Source organism: Peromyscus maniculatus, chromosome 16 (genome assembly GCF_049852395.1).
Source record: "Peromyscus maniculatus bairdii isolate BWxNUB_F1_BW_parent chromosome 16, HU_Pman_BW_mat_3.1, whole genome shotgun sequence".
Taxonomy (NCBI): domain Eukaryota; kingdom Metazoa; phylum Chordata; class Mammalia; order Rodentia; family Cricetidae; genus Peromyscus; species Peromyscus maniculatus.
The window spans coordinates 65638415-65661585 of record NC_134867.1 but is presented as its reverse complement, the minus strand read 5'-3'; the positions used below and the strand labels follow the sequence as shown (position 1 = coordinate 65661585).

The window sequence follows — 23171 nt, the reverse complement described above, 5'->3', positions numbered from 1 at the left end:
CCGAGACACTGACGTTCCACCTTGGGCACTGAGCTGAGGGGATGAGAGAAGTGTTCTCTGTGGGTGGAGGCACAGAGTAAATCCCAGGAGAGCAGAAGCACCAGGCCTAGGGCTCCCTAAGTCCACCACAAAGGTAAAAACCAGACCTGGAAAGACCTGTCTGCCCCCAGGGACTGCTCGCCAGACAGACAAGATGAAGCTTTGGGGATTACAGAAATATCCGACCCTAAAATAGTCCTTTATTGTGGGATTTACCAAAATATTAAAGTAAAAACATATGACAGTAGCACCCAATACAGAAAGGATGAAAGAACTGAAGGATAATATTCTAAAATTCTTAAACTATGAAGGGGAATTTGATAAAAATAAAAATACATTGTAATAAGTTAAACAAACAGAAAATAAAACCAAAAGCAACCATAAAACAATGAAGAATTACAAAGGGAAAAGTAAGCAGAGAACACATGGGATACATAAAAATAAGTAATAAGATGCCACATTTGAGCACAGCCTGTAAACGAAATTTAACTGGTCTAAACATACCCAACGTCCAAAATCATCATGTTGGATACATTTTACAAAGCTCAATCCAGATATATTGGGCTTGAAAGAAACTCACTCTAAGAATAGCACAAACCTGCTGGAAGAATTAAAGGGAATGCAGTGTGGGCTGTGTCAACACGGGGCAGGCTGGGTCAGCGTGGGGCACAAGAAAGCTGCATCCGCCATATTGACATTGCAGGAAGGGAGGGTTTCAGTGATGCAGTGCTAACCCTCCAGTGTGCGACCACTTATTAATGACGTCATTGCACAACAATGAAGCTTCTACAGAGCTCATGACACATGGAGAATAAGTCATAGAAGTTACAGGGGAACAGAGTCACACTCCAGGCTAAAGACCTCACCTCCTGCATATAAAGACAGGACATATAGAGCAAAACCCAGTCGTTACAAAGGAAGACTGAGCAACATAAAACAAGCTTGACCTGGTGGAACTCTGGAGCACGTCACCCAGCAACAGCACAACACACACACACCAAGAGAGACACTAAAAACAAGTGACCCTTTCTAAAGCACCCATCTGTCTAAGGAGAAGTCAATTGAGAATGTAGAAAGGATTTTGAGCTGAAAGAAAACGCAACATTGAATTTCCATAGGCACTGGATAGATCGAGATGTGCTGAGTCTGAACACTCGTGTCTATTAGAAAAAGAAACAAAGTCTCCACTAACAGTCTGCAACTCCTCATCAGGAATCTAGGAGGAGCCAAGCACCGCACATCTGTACATGCTTGTCAATTCAGTGTCGAAAGGCAGAGGCAAGAACAGCATGAGATCCAGGCCAGCCTGGGCTGCACAGAGGCTTCAGGGCCAGCCTGGGTTACATCACAGCTTCAGGGATAACTAGGTTACAGACTGAGACACTCTGAAAAGAAAAGAGAAGAGCAGAAAAGAAAAGAGAAGAGAAAAGAAGAGAAGAAAAGAAAAGAGAAGAGAAGAAAAGAAAAAATGAGAAACAGAAAAATTGTGTGGGAATTAATGAAATAGAAAATAGGCAAAAATCTGGTTCAGTGAGGAATTTGATACGATGTTAACCCTCCAGCTACAATGAGCAGGGATGAATACAGAAGAGAATTTACCAGCATTGGGGAAGACAAATGGAACACTAGTATAGATTCTACACACATGAAATACAAAATAGGAACATTATAAATATCTCAGGGCCATAAATTTAAATCCATATGAAAAAAAATTCTACAAAAGCCAGTATTGTTGAATTCACACAGAAAGAAAGAGGTAAAGTAATATACCGAGGAAACTACATTTGTTCTTAAATTTTTTCTGTACTATTTTGCTTTCCTGTTACCATGATTTAAAAACAAACAAACAAAAGACCAAACACTCTGACCAAAAGCAATCTGGGGAGGGACGCATTTGTTTTAGCTTACAGATCACGGTTCATTATTGAGGGGAGCCTAAGCAGAAACTCAAGGAGGAGCGTCAGGAAAAAGCCATGGAAATGCCGCTTCCTGGGCTTACTCCTGAGCTCCTCTGCTACCCTTCTCTTCTCTTTTCTTTCCTTTCCAAGCCAGGGTCTTTCTATGTAGCCCTGGCTGTTCTAGAACTTTTGCTATGTAGCCCAGGCTAGCCTTTGACTCACAGAGCTCTACCTACTTCTGCCTCCCCGGTGCTAGGATTAAAGGCGTGTGCCACCATGCCTATCTCGGTTACTTTTCTTATACAACCCAGACCCAGTTGCCTGGGGATGATGCCACCCACAGTGGGCAGGCATTCCTACATTAATTAGCAATCAGAAAATTTCCCGTAGGCCAATCTAATGGACGCAATTCATCAGTTGAGGTCCCCTCTTCCCAGGTGTCAAATTGAGAACCAAGATTAGTCATCACACCTTCTTACAAAGTTCCAGGCCCAGGCAATTTCAATGGTGAATTCAACCAAGTACGTGGCAGAAGCAATAATAAATTTACACAAATACCCCTGGGTAGTTAATAATCCTATGTGGCCAATGTCATTATAAAGACAAATCTATTCAAATGAAAGAATGTACAGACCCACATTCCTCATCAAAATATAAACACAAGATCTCAACATTCTAACAGGATATGAAATGAAGAATGATAAATGGGGTTTATCCTAGGAATGGACATTTATTGTATCCTGAGTGAATTCAATTCAACTTAGTAATAAAATTTAGATAAGCAAATAAATTGGTTGCCTCAATAGTTGTAGAGGAAATCTATGAAAAAAACAGGATCAATTCTGAAAGTTCCCTTTCACCAAACTAGGACCAGAAATTCCTCCCCTGACAAAGGACATCTGTGTCAAATGACCTTGCCATCACCAATCTTAACAACAAACACGGAATTCTTGCTCTAGGATCAAGAAAGTAACGAAGGTATAGTGTCTCATTGCTGTTTTGAAACATTGTAGGTAGAATTTTAGAGGGGGCATCAAGTAAGAAATGAGTAACATCTATGGAAGAAATAAAAAAGTGAAACCATATTTATTTTCTAGCATGTTGGTTAGTTATGTAGAAAACCCTACACCATTCACAGAAATCTTCATATATGGATGAGTGTGAAAAGGTTAACAGATATAAGATAAATATATGAAGATTCAATTAAAATCTGTATGTTAGCAATGGAAATTCAAAATTGAGCACACACTGGCACTAACAGTAATATAGCAAATAGAAGATGTGATGAATACAGAAAACCACTCCCTGCCCACGGTTCAGAAGACTCAGCATGGGAAAGATTCCCAGTTCTTCTGCAGAGTCAAAACCAAAATCTTGGCAGGCTTTTTCTGGATGTTTCTGAAGAAGCTGAAAACTGGATCCTAAAATTCAGTTGGAAATGTAAAGAATCTAGGTTGTTACTTATAACTTTCAGTAGGGGGCGTCACAGGACATGGTTTCACAGCTTGCTGTTGGGCAGTGGCAGGGTGCTGACTGGAGACAAGCAAATAGATTGCAGAATGGGAGGCACCACACAGCAGGGAGCCTGGGCAGCCTATCAGTCTTCAGCAAAGATGGAACAATAAGTCAGTGAAGGAAAAAACTGAGTCTTCAGATAGTACCAGGACAATTTGATTTCTTCACAATAACTGTCATCCGTAAGTGACATTACGGGAAACTAAATTCAAAATAGAAAAGAGTATAAAGTTCCATTAGAAAGCATCGAGAATGGAACTTGAATTAGTCAAAGATAAAGTTTGACAGAAAGCACAATCCTTATCCTAAATGAGGGACACACACTCATAAGAAGTCATTATTATTGAAATACAGAATGAAAACTGCCAGCTGGGAACAGGGAAGAAGTATTTGCAAATCATAGGTCTACACAAAAAGGCTTGTATTTCAACTGCGAAAGGACCCTCTGACTCAATAGTAAGAAAATAAACACACATTCAAGCTGCTCTGAGGTGCCACTCCACGTCTACAGGATAGTTAGTGCCAGAAAGGCAGGCCACATCACATCATGGCTGTGGTAGGCTGCTCACACCATGGCTGTGGTAGGCTGCTCACACCATGGCTGTGGTAGGCTGCGGTAGGCTGCTCACACCATGGCTGTGGTAGGCTGCTCACACCATGGCTGTGGTAGGCTGCGGTAGGCTGCTCACACCATGGCTGTAGTAGGCTGCTCACACCATGGCTGCGGTAGGCTGCGGTAGGCTGCTCACACCATGGCTGTGGTAGGCTGCTCACACCATGGCTGTGGTGACTGCTCACACCATGGCTGTGGTAGGCTGCTCACATCATGGCTGTGGTAGGCTGCTCACATCATGGCTGTGGTAGACTGCTCACATCATGGCTGTAGTAGGCTGCTCACACCATGGCTGCGGTAGGCTGCGGTAGGCTGCTCACACCATGGCTGTGGTAGGCTGCTCACACCATGGCTGTGGTAGGCTGCTCACATCATGGGTGCGGTAGACTGCTCACATCATGGCTGCAGTAGGCTGCTCACATCATGGCTGTGGTAGGCTGCTCACATCATGGCTGTGGTAGACTGCTCACATCATGGCTGTAGTAGGCTGCTCACACCATGGCTGCGGTAGGCTGCTCACACCATGGCTGTGGTAGGCTGCTCACACCATGGCTGTGGTAGGCTGCGGTAGGCTGCTCACACCATGGCTGTAGTAGGCTGCTCACACCATGGCTGCGGTAGGCTGCGGTAGGCTGCTCACACCATGGCTGTGGTAGGCTGCTCACACCATGGCTGTGGTGACTGCTCACACCATGGCTGTGGTAGGCTGCTCACATCATGGCTGTGGTAGGCTGCTCACATCATGGCTGTGGTAGACTGCTCACATCATGGCTGTAGTAGGCTGCTCACACCATGGCTGCGGTAGGCTGCGGTAGGCTGCTCACACCATGGCTGTGGTAGGCTGCTCACACCATGGCTGTGGTAGGCTGCTCACATCATGGCTGCGGTAGACTGCTCACATCATGGCTGCAGTAGGCTGCTCACATCATGGCTGTGGTAGGCTGCTCACATCATGGCTGTGGTAGACTGCTCACATCATGGCTGTAGTAGGCTGCTCACACCATGGCTGCGGTAGGCTGCGGTAGGCTGCTCACACCATGGCTGTGGTAGGCTGCTCACACCATGGCTGTGGTAGGCTGCTCACATCATGGCTGCGGTAGACTGCTCACACCATGGCTGCAGTAGGCTGCTCACATCATGGCTGCGGTAGGCTGCTCACAGGGTGTGAGTTATCAGGACCCTGTCCCCATAGGAAGAGCACACTCTCCTCCTGGCTATGCATCCAGGCATCTAGGAGCATGAAGCTGTAAAGATGCTTACAAAAGCCTTTTCCCTTTGCCTTAGGTCTCTGCAGAGCCCTGCATCTTGAAAAACAGGGATGTTTACATTGTAAAAACTCCATTCTTTGCCTTCAAATCAACATCTTGCTATGTGCTCCAAAACACTGCACTCCAAGAAGAGGGTGGAGGACACCCCAAAGAGGGTTTAAGGAGCCTTGAGCAGTTGGTTTCCAGAGTGGAAGGGTCAAAGGCCATTACTTCAAGAGTCACAGGGACTGAGCTCCCACTTGATGGCTTCTCACTAATGAAGATTCATGGTACACTTAAAGAGCAGTCGGGGCACAAACCAGATAGCTTGGGACAGCCTGCAGAAGTTGCAGGTGAGTTAACTTAAATCTTTTCTTTAATCATCTTTGTCTAAAAATCTTCTCTGGGAAGTACTCCAAGTGGTATTTGCAGAGGACCCAGAGCAGGCCAGACTTCAGACTAAGCATTTGGCTGTGTTAATTAATCATTAGAATAAGGCAGAAAGTTTTGAATCTTTGCCTATGTTTCATAAATGAGGAATCTGAGGGTCAGAAAAACCGAAATGACTTGTCTGAGATTCAAGAACAAGTGGAAGATTAAATCCTCTGTCTGCTGAGGGCCAGGGCGCTCACCACAGGATTACTGGAGCTTGGTGAAGAGAGATCTGGAGAACGTATTTGCTGGTTTGGAGGCAAATACAGCACACTCTGTGTGCTTTAGCAGTAACAGAAATGGTAGGAGGGAGGGGGACTGCACAGGAAGAGAAGTCCGTGGCACACGACCCCAAAGCTTCTGTAGGCCTGGCAGGAATCAGAGGAGTTTAATTCATCTCATAAAAACATAACTTTGTTCCATGTGTAATCTTCATGAATATTACAAGTCCCTCTCAAAATACTTCCTCTGACCAGAATTGATAGCCTTTTATTCATGACCAATAACTGGCTTTGAATTTTCCCAACAAGAAACCGAGTATCAATTCACTTCTTTTTCCTCTAATTTTATTTCTCCTTTTAGGCAAGATGTGTTTATTTCCAACAGCTGGATTTTTCAAAGAAATTTGTTTATGGATCTATTTTTGCTAAGTGTTATGTATTAATATGTATTTTCATGATTTGTATTCTCATAAGAAGTAACTCAAAATTTTCTTAAAATATATCTTAAAGATTTGCAGAATATCAGAAAGAAAATCGCATAGTCTTTCTCATATGAAGAACCTAGCCAATAGTATATGTATGTAGGTAAACAAATATGCATGTGGCACATTGCTGTAGCATGAAGGAAAGAGCTAAATACTAGGGTAACAGGAAGAGTTCTTCCATTACCTGAATGCAGGTCATGGACAGGAGTTATGGAAAGCTAATTGTTTTTCTAGTTCTAATTCTGTTATGGAGTTTTGGGGTTTGGTGGCAGATAAATAAATACACAAAAATAGATTTGATTATGAAAGCATAAAATTCAATATGAAGCTCCACAGCTTCAAAATGGCTATTCTAACTATATAGAAATTCATGATGTATCGACTTGGGGTCTGGTTAATTTCAGTGTGTGTTTTTTTTATTTCCAAGCTTTTTATAATAAACTTAATGTAGAAAAACTATTCCATAGATTCATTTAGATACCCTATCTAGATCAAATACAGAACTTTGAAAGGATAAAGAGACCACACATTGCATTATTCCTTTAGTATGAAATGTCCAGACTCTGCCAGCCCATGCAGACTCCAAGTAGATGATGGTTGCCAAGGGTTGGATGGGGTGGAAGGCATGTGGCTGGCAAAACAGAGAGACTGTTCATAGGTATGTTTTCTTTTAGAACAAAATGTTCTAAAATTATCCTGTGGTTGCATAGCACAGACCACTAAAAACCACTGGCTTGTATGGTATATGAATTATATTGAAATAAAACTACCAAAATTTTAATTTCTCCTAAAGTATAATGGCACCTGTAATTTTGGTATTTCCACATATCCTGGAAATTCGTGAGTAAATTCTGGTAAGAAAAGTCTATTTATCACACTTCCATAGAAATTTGAATGCTATATAAGTTTGAGTGAATCTTCTGAATTAGTTTTTAGTTTTTACCAAGTCTTCAAAAGCTATAACTTTTGACCTCAACTTACTGAAAGCCCAGGGGATGCATCTATAGATAAAATGCTTGTGTATAATCACCAGTTTCTGAGTTCAGATTCCCTAGAACTCAGATAAAATCTGAATGTGGCAACTCTGGGATGGAGTCAGAGATGGGTGAATCCCTTTGGCTTATTGGCCTGCTGATCTAGCAAAATTACAAACCTCCAGGCTCAGTGAAGAGACCCTGTCTCAAACAACAAGGTGAAGAGCAATAGAGATGCAGACCTCTGGCCTCCACGTGCACACCACACACACCACCACCACCACCTCCACCTCCACCACCACCACATACACCACCACTACCACCACTTCCACCACCACCACACCCACACACAGCATTTGAGGAGACAGTAGTGCCTATCATATTCTGAGCATTACACAGTTGGACAGGTCTCAAGACATCACATGGTATCTCAGAAATATGCACCAAGTTAATGTGACAATGGCTTTGTGTCTTTAAAAAGATAAATGTGCTACTTTCTCCCCATCTCACACAAGGGCCCACCTGAGCAGCATAATGTTCTCTAGAAAATGCTTTTTCTTTAGCAAAGAGGAAACTATGCAAGAAGCCCTGAAGAAGAGGGAATGGCCAGTCACGGCTTCTCAAGAGTCTTCTGATGTTTTAGGTCTGAGGTCTCTCCAGGGATTCTCAGGTACCCAGGGATCAATGTCACTGCTCTTCTTCTGTAGACACAGGAGCCTGGAAGAATCAACATCATATCGTAAGGAAGAGAACTAAAGGGAGACACAAATCTGTAATAAGATCACCTGAACACACAGTTTTGTTAGATCTCAAACCGGGACTAAGGCTGAGCTGCCCATTTAACATATCAAAGTGGACCTGGCCAGCAGGTTCTCTTGGCATCCCTTAGTCCTACCTGTTACTGGGTCTTCCCTGCTGGCATACTCTGCCCCCTACCCTAAACTTCTCCAGTCTAGGGGTTGGGCTACTCTTCTCCCAGCTGCCCTTCCCTGTATAATGCAGCCATTTGGCTGCCTGCTCTCTTTCATCTACCTTTTACCCTCCTGGGCTCTTGGTTTGGCTCCTCCCCTCTCCCCCATCTCCTCACATGGTCTGGTTCAGTCTGGTCATGTCCACTCTGGACTCTCCCAGACGTCCCTGCCTCTGACTTTGTTCTCCCTTTCGTCTCCAAGAAGCTTTTTCCTCCACCATACCTAGGAGCAGTCTTGTCCTTTCCTTTTTATTTTTTTTTTTTCATTTATCTGGCACCAAAACCCAGCACCAGAAATTTCCTTTCCTTTTTACTTATTTTTTCGCTGAGTTTTGTCAAGATTGGGCAGTTATTGTGCCAGGAAAAACACGCATTGGTTACTCAAGCAAGCCCAAGTGTCTCAGAGACAGTGTCAGAAGTGGGAGGAAAGAGTAGGTTGGATTGAGTCTTTCAGGGTAAAAACTATCTGGAATCAGGGAGAATTTGTGATTTGGTGAGCACTGGCCAACAAGAATTTGAGCTGTGCAGTCATGGCCTTACTGCTGTTCAGCAAATGGACATTTTTGCTCAGAGCAGTGGCATGATGCTCCAACAGAGAAAGTTAGCCTGAATGAGCAGACTGCTTCCTTAGGCAAACTGATTTACACTGATTTACACAAATTTCTTGACACAAACACTAAAGTTGTATCCAAAATGTTACTTCAGGGCTCAGTGAGTAAAGTACTTGATACATAAGTGAGGCCCTGGCTTCTACCTCAGAACCTCATTAAAGAGTCAGTTGCAGTAGTGTGTGTGTGTGTGTGTGTGTGTGTGTGTGTGTGTGTGTGTGTGTGTGCCTGATCCTCAGCACTGGGGAGATGGATGTGTGGGGATCCCTGGGCTTTTGGAGCAGCCAGTCTAGCCAAATCCGTGATTTCTAGGGCTAGTGATAGACCTTGCCTCGAGAAACAAGGTAGAGCTCATGAGCGGAAGATACTCAGTGTTGACCTATGGTTTCCATACACACATGCATGTACACCCACATATGTGTGTGTGTCTTTGTATTACATACAAACATGCAAGTTACTTCATGGTAAAGATAGTCTAGTCAGCACCGGAAAGAATATGAGATATGAGAGTGAACCTAGAAGTTGCTTTGATTGTCTTCATTGGACAATTTTTGAAATTATGAAAAAATATAAATTAACAGTGCAAGTTGAAAGCTGATATACAGACAAAATTGTCCAGTGAAGACAGCCAGACTTACACCCAGCAATTCCATCTACCACAATTGAAAGAAAAATAAAAGACTTTCATAATAAAAACAGGCAAAGTGAACTTATAACCACTAAGCCAGCTTTACAGAGGATACTGAAAAGGAACACTTTGAACTGGAGAGAAGGATGTATATGCCCTAGAAGCCACAGGGAAAAATTAATACCAGGATAGGTAATTAAAGGAGTCTGTAAAAACACCACAAAGCAACAAAATGACAGAAATTAATACATCTTTTAATAATAACTTTGAATATTAATGATCTTAATTCACCAGTAAAAAGAAACAGACTACAACTTTGGATTAGAAAACAGGATCCATCTTTATGTCACCTCCAGGAAACACACCTCACTAGCAAAGACAAGGACTCAGGTAAAGGGATGGATGTATCCTAGTGGATGAGACTAGGAAACAAGCAGGTGTGGCTATGTTAATGTTTGGTGAAACAGACTTTGAAGCAACGCTAGTAAGAAGACATAAGGAGGGTCATTTCATACTCACTAAGGGAAAAAAATCCATCAAGGAGGTTTTGTAGTTTTAAACATAGACACACCAAGCCAAAAAGCATTCAGCTTAGTAGAGCAAATACTAATAGATGTAAAAATCACAGATTAACCCCAATATGGTAATAAGTGGCTTCAATTCCTCACTCTAACCAATAGTTCATCTGGATGACAAAAATGAAATAAAATATTGGAGTTAAATGACATTATAATGGACCCAAGAGACTTCTACAGAACGTTCCACCCAAACACTAAAGAATTGCCATTCTTTGTAGCAGCCCAGGACACTTTCTGAAAAGTGGACCACATACATGGACATAAAGTTTGAAATCATATTTTGTGTTCTATCTGATCACAACAAGATAAAGCTAAGTAACAACAGCAAGATAAATAATGGGAAGTACACAAAATAACTATAGAAAATACACAAACTAACTACAGGAAATACGCAAACTATAGGAAGTATACTAACTAACTACAGGAAGTACATAAACTCATGGAAACTAATAACACATGACTGAATGATGACAAGGTCATTGAAGAAATCAAGAAGGAAATTTTTTAAAATTCCTAGAATGGAATGAAAATGAAAACACAGTATTCCAAAATTATCTGAATCAATAAAAGTAGTCCTAAGAGGAAAGTGTATTGCTCTCAGCACACAAATAAATAACTTAATTACATACCTTAAAGCAAAATAAAGACAAACCAAACTCCAAAGCAATATACTGGAAGAAATAATTAAGGTTGCAGTAAAAAAATTGATGAAATAAAAACTTAAAAATAAGACACAAAATAAAGGAAGAGTTAGTTTTTTGAAGATTGACAAACCCTTAGCCTAATTAACCAAATGAAAAAGATAGTATACAAATTAATAAAATTAGAGATAAAAGGGGAAACATTACAGCAGATACCATTGAAATTCAGATAATCATAAGGACATACTGTTAAAAACCTATAGTCCACTAAACTGGAGAATCTAAAATAAATAGATGATTTTCTAGAAGCATATGACCTATGAAAGTTAAACTAAGAAGAAATAAATGATCCAAACAGACCTATCACCAGCAACATGATTGAAGTAATAATAATAATAATAATAATAATAATAATAATAATAATAATAATGATAAATCTCTCAACTGAGAAAAATACCAGATGTATTTACAAGAGAATTCTATCAGATCTTTGAAGAATAATACTAACACTACTCATTTATTCCATAAAATATAAAGGGAAAGAATGCTTCCAAACTCTTTTGATGAAACCAATATTACCCTGATTTCAAAACCAAGCACACACATACACAAAAACTACAGACTAATCTCTCCGATGAACATAGATGCAAATCTTCTCCATAAAACACTTGCAAACTGAATTCAAGATCATATAAAGAAAGATCATTCTTTTGATCAAGTTGGAGTCATCCCATAGATTCAGGGATGGTTCAACATATGTAAATCAATATATGTAATTCATCACATAAATGGACTCAAAGACAGAAATCACATAACCATCTCAAGTCAGGTAAGGCTGGGCATTGGGAAAGTAAATATCTTGCACGATAGTGAAGTATATGGCCACAGAGAGCAGAGCCCTGAGGATGACAGTGCACCTTGATCATTGCCAAGGCACAGCAGATGCAGGATGAGTCGGGCACCAGGGAGCTCAGAGGTCTTCATTACAAGGAACTGATGGGTATCTGGGTAGGAGCCTCTTTTGGAGAGTTCTCCAACAATCCAGCCAAGCTGGAGCCATCTGTTTGTCCCCACCCACTGAAACCAGCATGGTTATGTTTGTTTGCATATTTTCCTTCTTAGCCATTCAAGTCATGGACCAGTAAAGGTTCTAATCAATTCTGGGAAACATGGGACAATGGCCAGGACAGTCAGAATTCATTATGCAGAAGCCCAGAAGGGGACTCTGAGGTTAGGACTAGGATCAACTAGCCTCCTGAGTGTCCCCGTTGCTCCATTTCTCCTAGTGAGTCACAGCTGAGTTATGAACCTGCTTCATCTCATGTGACAACCATACAGAATACAGAAGTTGCTCACCCACGCTGGGTGGAGAGGCTGGCTCCGATGCGCTGGGTGATTTCACCTAAACTGACTTGTGGGGTTTCGTATAAGGCCCTCTGGCACCACCACGTGGCTGGCCAAGCAACCCCTCTGGTCACTCTTGCATAATTTGCGGCAGAGTCCCAGTGCTCGATGCCCAGTTCTGGATTAAAATGTGAATTTTGTCATTGCTTGTCAGTTAGATATGCTCATCGTCCTCCAAATCTGTCTTCAGATCTATGAATTTCTGGGTGTTTTTTAAAAGTCTTTTGCATAAAGCACATACTGCTCTGATGACTACAAAGCTCTTAGCATTTGGCTGAACCCTCGAGAACGAATCTGCCCTGTCACTGAACATTCTCCAGATAACCACATAAGTGGGAAAGCACATATATCACCTATGGGTCCGGAGTCCTTCATGCACGGCAATGCAGGAAAGAGTCACGATAATTCTGTGCAGATCCATCCTCATGCTCGAGTGGAAAGCACCATGCCTACAGACCATCTCCGTTCCATAAAGCATTGTGAAGAAAACCTCCAGTGTCTGTTCTGTTTTTATTTCCTGACAACACTGAGGGTTGGATGCAGGGGTCTCCAGTATGCTAGTCAAGTGTTCTGTTACTGAGTTTCAGCCCTAGGCTCAGTTTTATTTTAATTTCAGTTGTAACAGTACTCGTAGAGAGAGAGAGAGGCAAAGAGGTCAAGGGTAGAAATCTTCATAAATCTGCCTCACTGGATGCAAGATTTGCAGTTTATCCATGTCCAGTACTTAACTTTGCATTATCCCAGCTGGGTCTTCTGCAATGCAAAGTCTCGAGTTTTATTGAAGTCGAATTTATTATTTTCATCTTCCACAAATCATAATTTTTGCTGCTGAATCTGGAAATACATCTCATTCTGTCTGCACAGCTGTGATTCATGCTTTTGGTAGAAGGTTTAAAGTTTCTCAATTCACATGCAGGTCTATGATCTGTGGATTAATAGTTGCATATGGTGCAAGGTATAGACTTGTTTTCGATTTTTGGCATATGAATATCCACTTGTTTCAGCACCACTGGGTGGAAACACTTTCTTCACTATAACGACTATGCACCTTTAGTAAAAATCACTCCTCTGTATCTAGATGTCAGTCTGTTTTTGGAATTCTACCATTTCCTTTGGATTTGCTTATTGCTATAACACCACACTGCATCAGTCACCATGACAACACCACACTGTACCTGTCACCATGACAACACCACACTGCATCAGTCACCATGACAACACCACACTGCATCAGTCACCAGGACAACACCACACTGTATCTGTCACAATGACATACCATACTGTATGGTATCTTTTATTATTATTATTATTTTAATATATATGTGTTATATATTTAATATAGCTTTATATGACAATCCAGCCTTGTAAGGTCTATGATGTTACCATTTGAATTGCTTATTTTAAGACATTATTTCAGTTACTCTACTTTTCCTCCTATAATTATCGTGGATCATATGTGTCTTTTAATTTTATGTCTGAATTTCAGATTCAGTTTGTTGGTAGCTGAAGAGAGTTCCTGGGGTTTAGCTGATGTCGTCTTCATGTAGTTGGGGCAATGGGAATGCTGGCATCTCTAAAATGCTACATTTTCAGATTTGGGCACTTTTTTCTAGGTGTTCTTTTCCTTCTTCAGCAGTTTTTTATGATTTTTTTTATCATAGAAATCTTGCGTAGTTTGCATTATATTGTGCCTACTAAGCTCTTCATTTCTTTCAGTGCTGGTACAAATATTTTAAATATTTAAATTTTCAATGTTCTCTTTTAGGTATAGAACTATTCTGATTCATGTATTTTTTTTTAGCGTATAGGCACACATATTTGCAATCTTACAGATTTGGGATGTTTCTAACTTTCCAATGTAAGTGTTTAACATTCTAAATTTCCCCCTAAGCACTTAAGTTTTATTTAGTTAAAATATTTTTAATTTATGAAAATATCTTAAAGTACTTTTATGCCCCCAAGACTATTTAAAAACTGTGTGGTTTTTAAATATTCATATATTAATATATTCATATATTCTCCAAATACATGTATTTTTTATTTCCAATTAACTCCATTATGCCAGAAACATACTTCTTATGCTCCTTAGTCCTTCACCTCTTTTAAGAATTACTTAAACACATAATAAATACCACCTATATTAGTGACTATTTCAATTTGGAAAAAATCTATTCTGCAGCTGTTAGGTGGAGTCGTCTACAAATGCCAGTAATAACTGGCTAGGTGTGGTTATAGGAAAAAATAAGGAAAGATCAATGATATTTTACATGAGAATATTTTTCTAAGGAACATACAAAAATGATTCTCAAAATGTTAACCATTGTTCTTCACAAGATATCAAACTTTCTCGGAGGTGGAAATGAAACATTTGTACAGAAAATGTCTGACAAGGGGCTCCTGAACTCAACAAGGAAAGTAATAAAACCTTAGGACCAACACGAGCAAGGACTTTAACAGACATGTCCACACTGGCTGTAGATCTGCACCACTGGCAGAGACTCAGCTCCAGGCTTTGGGGAAAATCAGATTAAGATCACAGATGGTCCTGTTGGGAAGCCCACCAGTGAAGGTGTGTCTGAGCTGGGTGTTGAGGAGGAAGGGGTGGTGGATTAATTGTTCCTCTCGTCTCTGTGGTCAAACACCCAACAGAGAGCCACGAAGGAAGGAAGGGTTATTTGGGCCACAGTTTGAAAGGGTCCAGTCCATCTTGGCTGCAAAGAAATGGCAGAATTCAAGGCAATGAGAGTGTCTGGTTGGGACTCCTCGCAGCTGGGAAGACCAGGGAAGAGCTAGGGTATATGTGTGCCTTATTTTTTCCTGCTGTTTAGCTGGGACCCCAGTTCATGGAAACACCTCACAAATATGTCCTGAGGTGCACCTTCTAGGCAATTCTAAATCCAGTCACACTGACACGAAGATGGACCAGAGAGGATGGCAACCTTACCTCTCATAAGTTCTGGAAAACATTCTGCATGTCAGTTTTCCAAATTGCATAATACTAAACATGCACCTACCATATCACCCAATTATTCCATTCCTAGAACTGATGCATTTGAAATATAAATTTGGGGACATACATGTCAATATCACCATTTATTAATAATAGCATTAAACTATAAAAATCTAAACATTTATCAACAGGTGAATGAGTCCACTCATCATTTTATACCATGCAGCAATGGGGTATTACACAGTTGTGGATAGAGCAAGCTACCAACACACTGCAATATAATTGTCATATGAAATAATTGAAGCCAGAGAAAACTAAAGAAGAGCACACAAGGCTCTGTAGAATGGTCCCACTGTGACAGACATCAGATTAGCAGTTGCCTATGGAGGAATGGACTTCAAGAGAGGTATGGAAAGCTTTGTAGTGATGGAAATGAATTATTTTATGTGTATAGGTGTTTATGTCAACATAACACTTTAAATATATGCCTATTTATTTTCTTGTTACACATCATTAAAACTGTCAGAACATACAATTAAGTGAAGACATTTCCAGTTAAATAAAAATTAATGAAGTTCTTCTTCACAGTTACCCAAGAAACGAACAAGTGAAGTTCTTCCAGATTAAAAAGCAAAACACAACAATAAATTTGACCATGGAAGAAGTAGAGGTCATCAAAAATGGAATAAAACTGCCAGAAAAACATAATATAGAAATATATGCATACTGATACTGTAATGTGAGTTTTATATGGTGGATGAGAGTGCAATTTTATATTGCAATATTAGATTAAAATATGGTTGACTGTTGGAAGCCTCTTACCTTTTAGGGAACTAATAAAACCACTAATTTAAACACTAGTTACTCAAAGATACATGTCATACTCTGTAGGGTAATTCCTAAATAAAAATATATAATATTTCAAAAATGTAACAGAAGAGAAAAACTGATTGTTGAACATAATTGATTTATTGAAGCAAATCAAGAAAGATAAAGAAACAAAAACAGATGTGACAGATGTAATCTAATAGTAACTTGAGTATAGTGGAGATAATATGAAATACAAAACCTTGAATAAGCTAAGCTAATAGACAAAAAAAATCCCCATATTTTAAAAGGACTCAACAGGATTCAGTTTTCAAAAAATACCACATTTTAAATAAAAAGAGGCAGACCAACTTTGGAATAGAAAAATGAAAACAGGTTTCAAAAGGTGCTGGCTTGGCTAGCAGCAGAGTCTAGAAAAAGCATTTTACACACCAGTACATTTATTTAATAATGGAAAGATTTAAAATGAAAGCTCTACCTCCCCACCCTAGAAGGTAACACACATCACATTAAAGCCAAAGAAAGTAGGGAAATTGTCAACTACGGTTGGGAGTTTCCCAGGTGAGGACACTGGTTGTTCCCCTTGCCCACATCTTCCTAATTCAAGAGCAAAGGAGAGTATTTATTCATCTGCTTCTGTCAACATTCAGCGGACTGGGATCTTCTAACCCACCCAGACAAGAATCATGGGTGGGTGAGAAGTTCTTCCAGGGCTAGCAATCCCAGGCTCCCCTGTGTCCAAGACTTGCCAACCCCATGTGTATAGCTCCAAGTCCTGTTATCCAGGAGCCCGTCCCTTCAGGCTCTAGAAGGCAGGAGCCTCTCTCTCTGTATCCAAGCTGAAGCATCCCTGGCACACAGCAGTGCCCTCAGACAGCAGCGATGGAACCACTGCTGTGAGACTGGGGATCCCAAAGCTTCAGGCCTGTCTGAGAGATGCGGCACTGGGAGGTGCCACCTGCTTCTGGACTCAGGGCAAACTAGTCTTGCTTCTTGGGCATAGCCACCAGCATCTCCAGCTGGGAGGACAGCATGGAGATACAGATCAAGTTGTTTAGGCGATACTGGAAAACACTGGACTGAGCACAGTCATTACCGGGAGAGGCTGAGCGCCAGCTAGAGCCTACAGGCCCCTCACAAGGGCCCCCAGGACAAGGTTCCTCAGTTCAGTTTTCACATGTCGCACACCTAAGAGGTACAGATGAATTATTTGTTTTCTTTTTTTCAATTACCAATTGTTGGGCTAGTGGGACAGCTCAGAGCATAAGGGTAACCTGAGTTCAATGTCCAGGACGCACAGGGCGGAAGGAGAGAACTGACTTCTATGTTGTCCTCTGGCTGCCACATGTGTGCTGTTTCCTAACACTCTCCTTCACACAAAGAAATAGGCTTTTTCTTAATTGATTTTTTCTTTTTTGCTTTCAGTTGCTGAGTGTGTAAAGTGTTCAAGCTGAACCACAACACATTGTCCATCACCAACTTCACCATTCACTTCCACACAGGCCAAATGCATGTGCTATCATCTGAAAGGAGGAGGTTTGACCAAGGAACGCAAGCTAAGCAGTAGGGCCCTGTTATGGTTTTTTCTCTCTGGAAGGGCCTGGGGTGACTGGGTAGCTGCCGAGCCAGCAACTGGAGCCAACGGCCTCAGGGCTGTGCCAGAGGGTGAACTGGAGATAACCTGTGTCAGCAGAGGGCCATCGATCTTGCTTTAATGTGGAAGGAAGTCTTTTCTTATCCCTGACATGTGACTGGGTAGTTTGCTCATGATCTCAGACCTCCTTACAAACAGTGATAAATAAGGAGCCCGCGGCCCCCGTGGAATGCAAGGCCAAGACTTAAAAATGTGTTTCGACACAAAGTCATGGGAATGGACGGCCAGGCACCAAAGCAAAGTTACATAACAGGAGTAATAAATTGAAGATGTCACCTCGAGACGCCGAGGTTGAACACACACTCACAGACACTTAGGGCTGCAGCCCCATGAGCGCCAGACATGCCACAGTTTGTTTAGAATCTATCAGTGTTAACCACTCCAGGGTCTTGTAAATCACCCCTCAGGCATTTTGACAGATTACAGAAAAAGGAGGGACAACAGTGGCAGCCTGTTCTCCTCCACAAGTGCTCAGCAGACAAAAAAATAAAAAGATAGACTTCTTTCTTTTCTTTTCTTTCTTTCTTTCCTTCTTTCTTTCTTTCCTTTCTTTCTTTCCTTCTTTCCTTCCTTCCTTCCTTCCTTCCTTCCTTCCTTCCTTCCTTCCTCCCTCCCTCCCTCCCTCCCTCCCTCCCTCCCTCCCTCCCTCCCTCCCTCCCTCCCTCCCTCCCTCCCTTCTTTCTTTCTTTCTTTCTTTCTTTCTTTCCTTCCTTCCTTCCTTCCTTCCTTCCTTCCTTCCTTCCTTCTTTCTTTCTTTCTTTCTTTCTTTCTTTCTTTCTTTCTTTCTTTCTTTCTTTCTTTCGCCTCTGAATTGTCAGGAAGCAGGGAAATCACAGAAGCCCTGGAGAATTAGTGACAGGGGCCCCAGGAAACACACGCCTTCCCCCACCAGCAGTACGCAGAGGCCAGGTACAGGAGACGCCCCTGCCATTCCGTCCCCGACTCTGGTGTGTGAACTTGACCTTTACAGAGAAGCAGGGGCAGACCCCAGTTTTATGCTGTATGTAATTTTGTGGGTGTGCAATGTTTCTGATCCTGGCTATGGCACCATGAGTAGTTTGGCAATTCGTGTCCCCCTGCCGAAGACCGTGCATACCTATGTCTCAGCTGCACTTCTGTAGCACCCACCTTCTGAAGCCATAGTGGTTTTCCATGGAGGAAGAAAGGCTCTGGAGAGACACTGTGCCCCGCCCCCTGAAGCTTTGAAACTATGAAAACAATGGTTCCTAAGGCATCGGACTTCCACCAGAAATCCCGTGCTGGAGGAAGTGAGAGTCTGGGGCACCATCTAGAGTGGGAGCTTGACTCCTAGGAAGAGTTTTCACCAGTTCTGGAACTTACCCGACCACACCAAGACAGGCTTGCTTAGCTACGCATACCCATTGCTCTTTATTGAAATCTAAACCTCATATCATGGCCCCCAAAATGGACTTGTGGGGGTGTGGTAGGGGTGGTAATTGGACCCCTTTAATTCTTCTTCTTCCCAACACGGCTACATTGACTACATCTCCATTCTCTGCTTTTTTTTCTCTTTCCTTCAATTGTCCTGTTGAGGATGACTGCTAAGCCTTTAGGGCTGCCAGGGTCTGGGTTGTACTGTTAAAAACTCCGTTGAAACGTTTAAACTGTGGGACTTGGGCCTTTCAGGCAAGGCTCATTTATTGGACTCTGCCATGATATTGTGCATGATTGGCTTCCTCTTTGATCACTCATTTGGTTAAACTGAACTTTTACTGTGTAAAGAAAAATGAAGGCTTAGACAGATTTGAGGTGGATGTTGCAACTTTATATAAAGGGATAACATAAATAGAATGCAGCAGAGAAGTTGTCCTTTGTCTATGTTCCGGACACCTCAGCAGGGGCCCACACAGACACCTGCAGGATTTTCCCTGGCAAGAGAGTCAGCAGGAACCAGAAGTGGGACTTCAGGGCTGGCCACAACCCTCAATGCTGCGTGAGAGATGCATCTTAGCAGGCACCAAATGGGGCTCTCAGAGCATGGGTGTGAGGACTGATCGGACAGGTCTGGAGGGAAAAGGTGTTAGTGATAACTCAATAAGAGTCATGATTCCTAGAGAGCACATAGGGATGGGACTGATGCCCCACTGACCTGGACCAGGGCAGTGAGAGAAAAACAACGCTAAGTTTCCACCAGCAATTCAGATTCCATATTTAGGGACACCAGGGGGCGCAGATTCTGCTGATGGCCCCATGAAGAGGGGCCAGCTCACCGGGGACAGAGGCAGCACTAGATTTTTCTCTAATGAGAGGTGGTGGATGAGGTCACACAGGGAGACAGGAACCCTGGCCTTGAGGAGTGAAGGGCACCAGCAGGGATCCAGGGAGGACTATGTACGTCCTGACTGGATGGAGAGAAGGAAACATCTGAGAAGCCTTAGGAAGCAGAGGACTGTTGGATTCTGCCATCAAGCGGGTTTTGACTGGATGGAGAGAAGGAAACATCTGAGAAGCCTTAGGAAGCAGAGGACTGTTGGATTCTGCCATCAAGTGGGTTTTCAGGCAGAGGCAGAGTGGAGAGGGATCTCAATGCTTCTCCAGGTTGCACCCACGGAGCTTGCTGCTGGGTTGAATCTGGGTGACAAGAGACAGGTCTGGAAGCACACTCACCAAGTGATTATTAACAGATTAATTCTGGGAAGTATGTAGGAGCCTAGCACCCAACTGGAATCTTAGCCTCTACTCTTTTAATACAGTAGATTATACCTATCCTAAAACATTAGAAGAAAATTCTGATTTTGGAAGAATATTTTGGTCCTATTTTGTGAAATAATAGGGCTTTATCAATAATAGTGTTCTAATGACTATCGTATGACTCTCAAAGTTCTCAACAAGGAAGCATCAAACTTAACTTGGAAAACTTGGATCAACTAAGCCAAGTCCTTAGCACTCAAAGTGTACACTGTGTGTTCTCAAAAAATATTTGCATAAGAAAGTATCCACGAGGAAATGTCAGAGCTCACCATTTCCGAGTAGCTGGGGGAAAAAGAACTAAACCCAAAGTTGAAACATCTGAAGGAATCTAGTCCTGGCCTCACTGAGGACTCGGTCAGGTTACTGAACCTGAGTTTATTTGGCATTTTCTTCTGGAAAGTAAAAGCTCCTGCCATGCCGACTTCACAGACAGATGAGGTGTGTGGAAAGGCAGATGTGAAACCATAAATATGAGAAGATTTTGAAAATTGGATGTTCTCTGATAGTAAAAAAAAAAAAAAAAAAAAAAAAAAAAAAAAAAAAACTTCTACAGAATGTATAGGAAACAACCATCATCCTATTTATTGAACGTAGTTAGCATTATCCCTGTGCACCAAGGTGAAGACGTGGTCCATACCCATTTTTCTCACTTTACTTGCTTAGTCTCATTGACACTGGAATAACAGAAAAATGTATAATGCATGACATCCAGAAAAGAAGTCACCCTAGCCTCTAGTTTTGAAAGAAAAATCCATGGGGAAAATGATTTGAAAGAGGAAAAACTCTAAACTTCAATAAAGCCATGTTAATGCTTTCATTTAGAGAGGGTATGGAGATTGAAATGGGGCTCCATCCAGAACAGGGGGGAGCTACCTTCCCTGTCTAGGGACATCTGACTGGTCTGTAGGCATTAAGGTTGAAACACCCACTCTCCAGCTCAGATTTTATCAGGCTAATCATACAACCTGAAGTATAATGGATGGAGGTCTGGATATGTGAGTCTAGAAATAACTATATGAAGACAACTACACTGGCAAGATCTGCTGTGCCTGTGGACTTTGGGTGAGGACCATGGGATGATGAGGGTCACAAGCGGCAGGGCCTGACTTTCCCTCTGTGGAGTCTTCATGTAGACCTGCAAGTTCTAGATAGTAGACAGACAACCAGAGGGCTGAACAGAGATTATCCCCCAGCCAGTACCAGGCTCCACCTCTTCACCATTCCTGGTCAGTGGCACAGGAATCATAGTGCAAGGCAACTTTAGGAGGATGAGAAGTCAGTGTTAGAACACAGGCTTGGCCTTGAGTCTATCCAAAGTTATGAAGATGCCAAATTGCTCAAACTTCCAGTGGACTGGGGTTTGGGAAAGTGGGGATCTTTCCAGACCAGTGATGATCATGCCGTGCTGGTATTTACTCGGGTTGAAAACAGTCTGTTCCTTAGACAGACACAGCACACACCAGGGTATATATTGTGCATCAGACCTTGGGCTCTGTGACATTGGGCATACATACCTCTCCAAGCTGCCCATTGACCCATCTTAGGTGCACAAGAGAAACCCATCTTAGCGTAGTTATTTATTACCAGAGAAGCAGCTTGCTCTGTCATCTGAGTAGTTCGACAAGGAAGTGTCTGACCAAGCTAGCTCCTGCTGGTCCACTGTGGCAAGTGTGCGTCCCTCCAGGGAGTTCTTAACAGCAGAGCATTTGACTAGGGGTTCTCTCTTTTTCTGTAATAGACTAGATATTATTGAGTCATAAAATTCCAAGACATGTTTAGAATTTTCATACAGTTACTTGGGAAATTCTTCCAGATAGATTCCGGCAGGATTATGGAACAATCTATTTCGTATTTCATTGTTAAATCAGAAGTTTGAAGTTCCACTCCACTTAGTAGGCATGAAGGAAGTTAGAGGCTTTCTTATGGAAAAATTCATTGTGCATTAAAAAGAATACCAGATCATGAATCACACAGAACAACCATGATTAGCAGTCTACTGGGATTGAGCAACGTATACCGTATTCAGACTCAAGTTCTCTGTGCATGAGATGAGCAAAGCTCTTCTGCATCTAAGAAGATGTTCTGTTTTATTAGAAAATTCTAATCCAGATAATTTCAGGATATCATGGGAATGGACTATTCCGTGTGAAAATTTACTCTTTGGTGACACGAAAAGAAAAAAATAGAAAGCAAAACAAAATAAAAATCTCACTTAAGTATAAGTAAAATTGTAATAAAATAACTAGTCTCATTATTGTCAAATAAAAACTCAAAGACTTCGAAGTGTCATTTTATATTAAGTAAGCTACTCTTTTGGACTGACCAACATTGTTGAGGTCTGGTGGACATCCACACACACCCTTCAAATACCCTGGAAAGCTGGCTGGAGGCCTGAGGGTGTTACTGACATTCCCGTGGTTACCTTTATAATTTCACCTCAGACATCTTTGGGTCCTGAGTCAGACCAGAACAAGCTACTGAGACCAGACACACTGCTAGGAAGTAAGCATAGCATCCATCAAAAGGGAGCTGGGATAGCGGCTGGACTAATACGCTCACACTGCCAGATACACCATAGTCACCTAATAAGCTCAGTTTAAGTCACAGATCTAGGGAGACCCTAGGGCAGAGCTTTAGCATATTACATAGAGCACTGAGGGAAAAAAACTATCTCATGGGGAACTGGCCAAGACCACTGAACTATTTAAATTGCAGAGAATAAGCCTTAGGAAGGCCACTCAGCAGTGGGCCCATTTCTCACCTTAGTTATTGAC

General features: G+C 41.9%; 1 long non-coding RNA gene across 3 annotated transcripts in view; it reads right to left on the bottom strand.

Moving 5' to 3' along the window:
- LOC121823047 (uncharacterized) overlaps window positions 1-22141 on the bottom strand; it is a 31945-nt gene extending 9804 nt beyond the window's left edge. For 2 of the 3 annotated variants that reach the window (XR_013045165.1, XR_013045167.1), the window contains exons 1-2: window positions 21912-22141; window positions 7947-8141 (exon numbers count right to left, since the gene is read on the bottom strand). This is a non-coding gene — a long non-coding RNA (uncharacterized LOC121823047). Of the gene's footprint in view, window positions 1-7946; window positions 8142-20956; window positions 21072-21911 lie in introns of those variants that run through there. The other variant, XR_013045166.1, reaches the window with a different exon arrangement.
- Between the last annotated feature and the right edge of the window lie 1030 nt (window positions 22142-23171).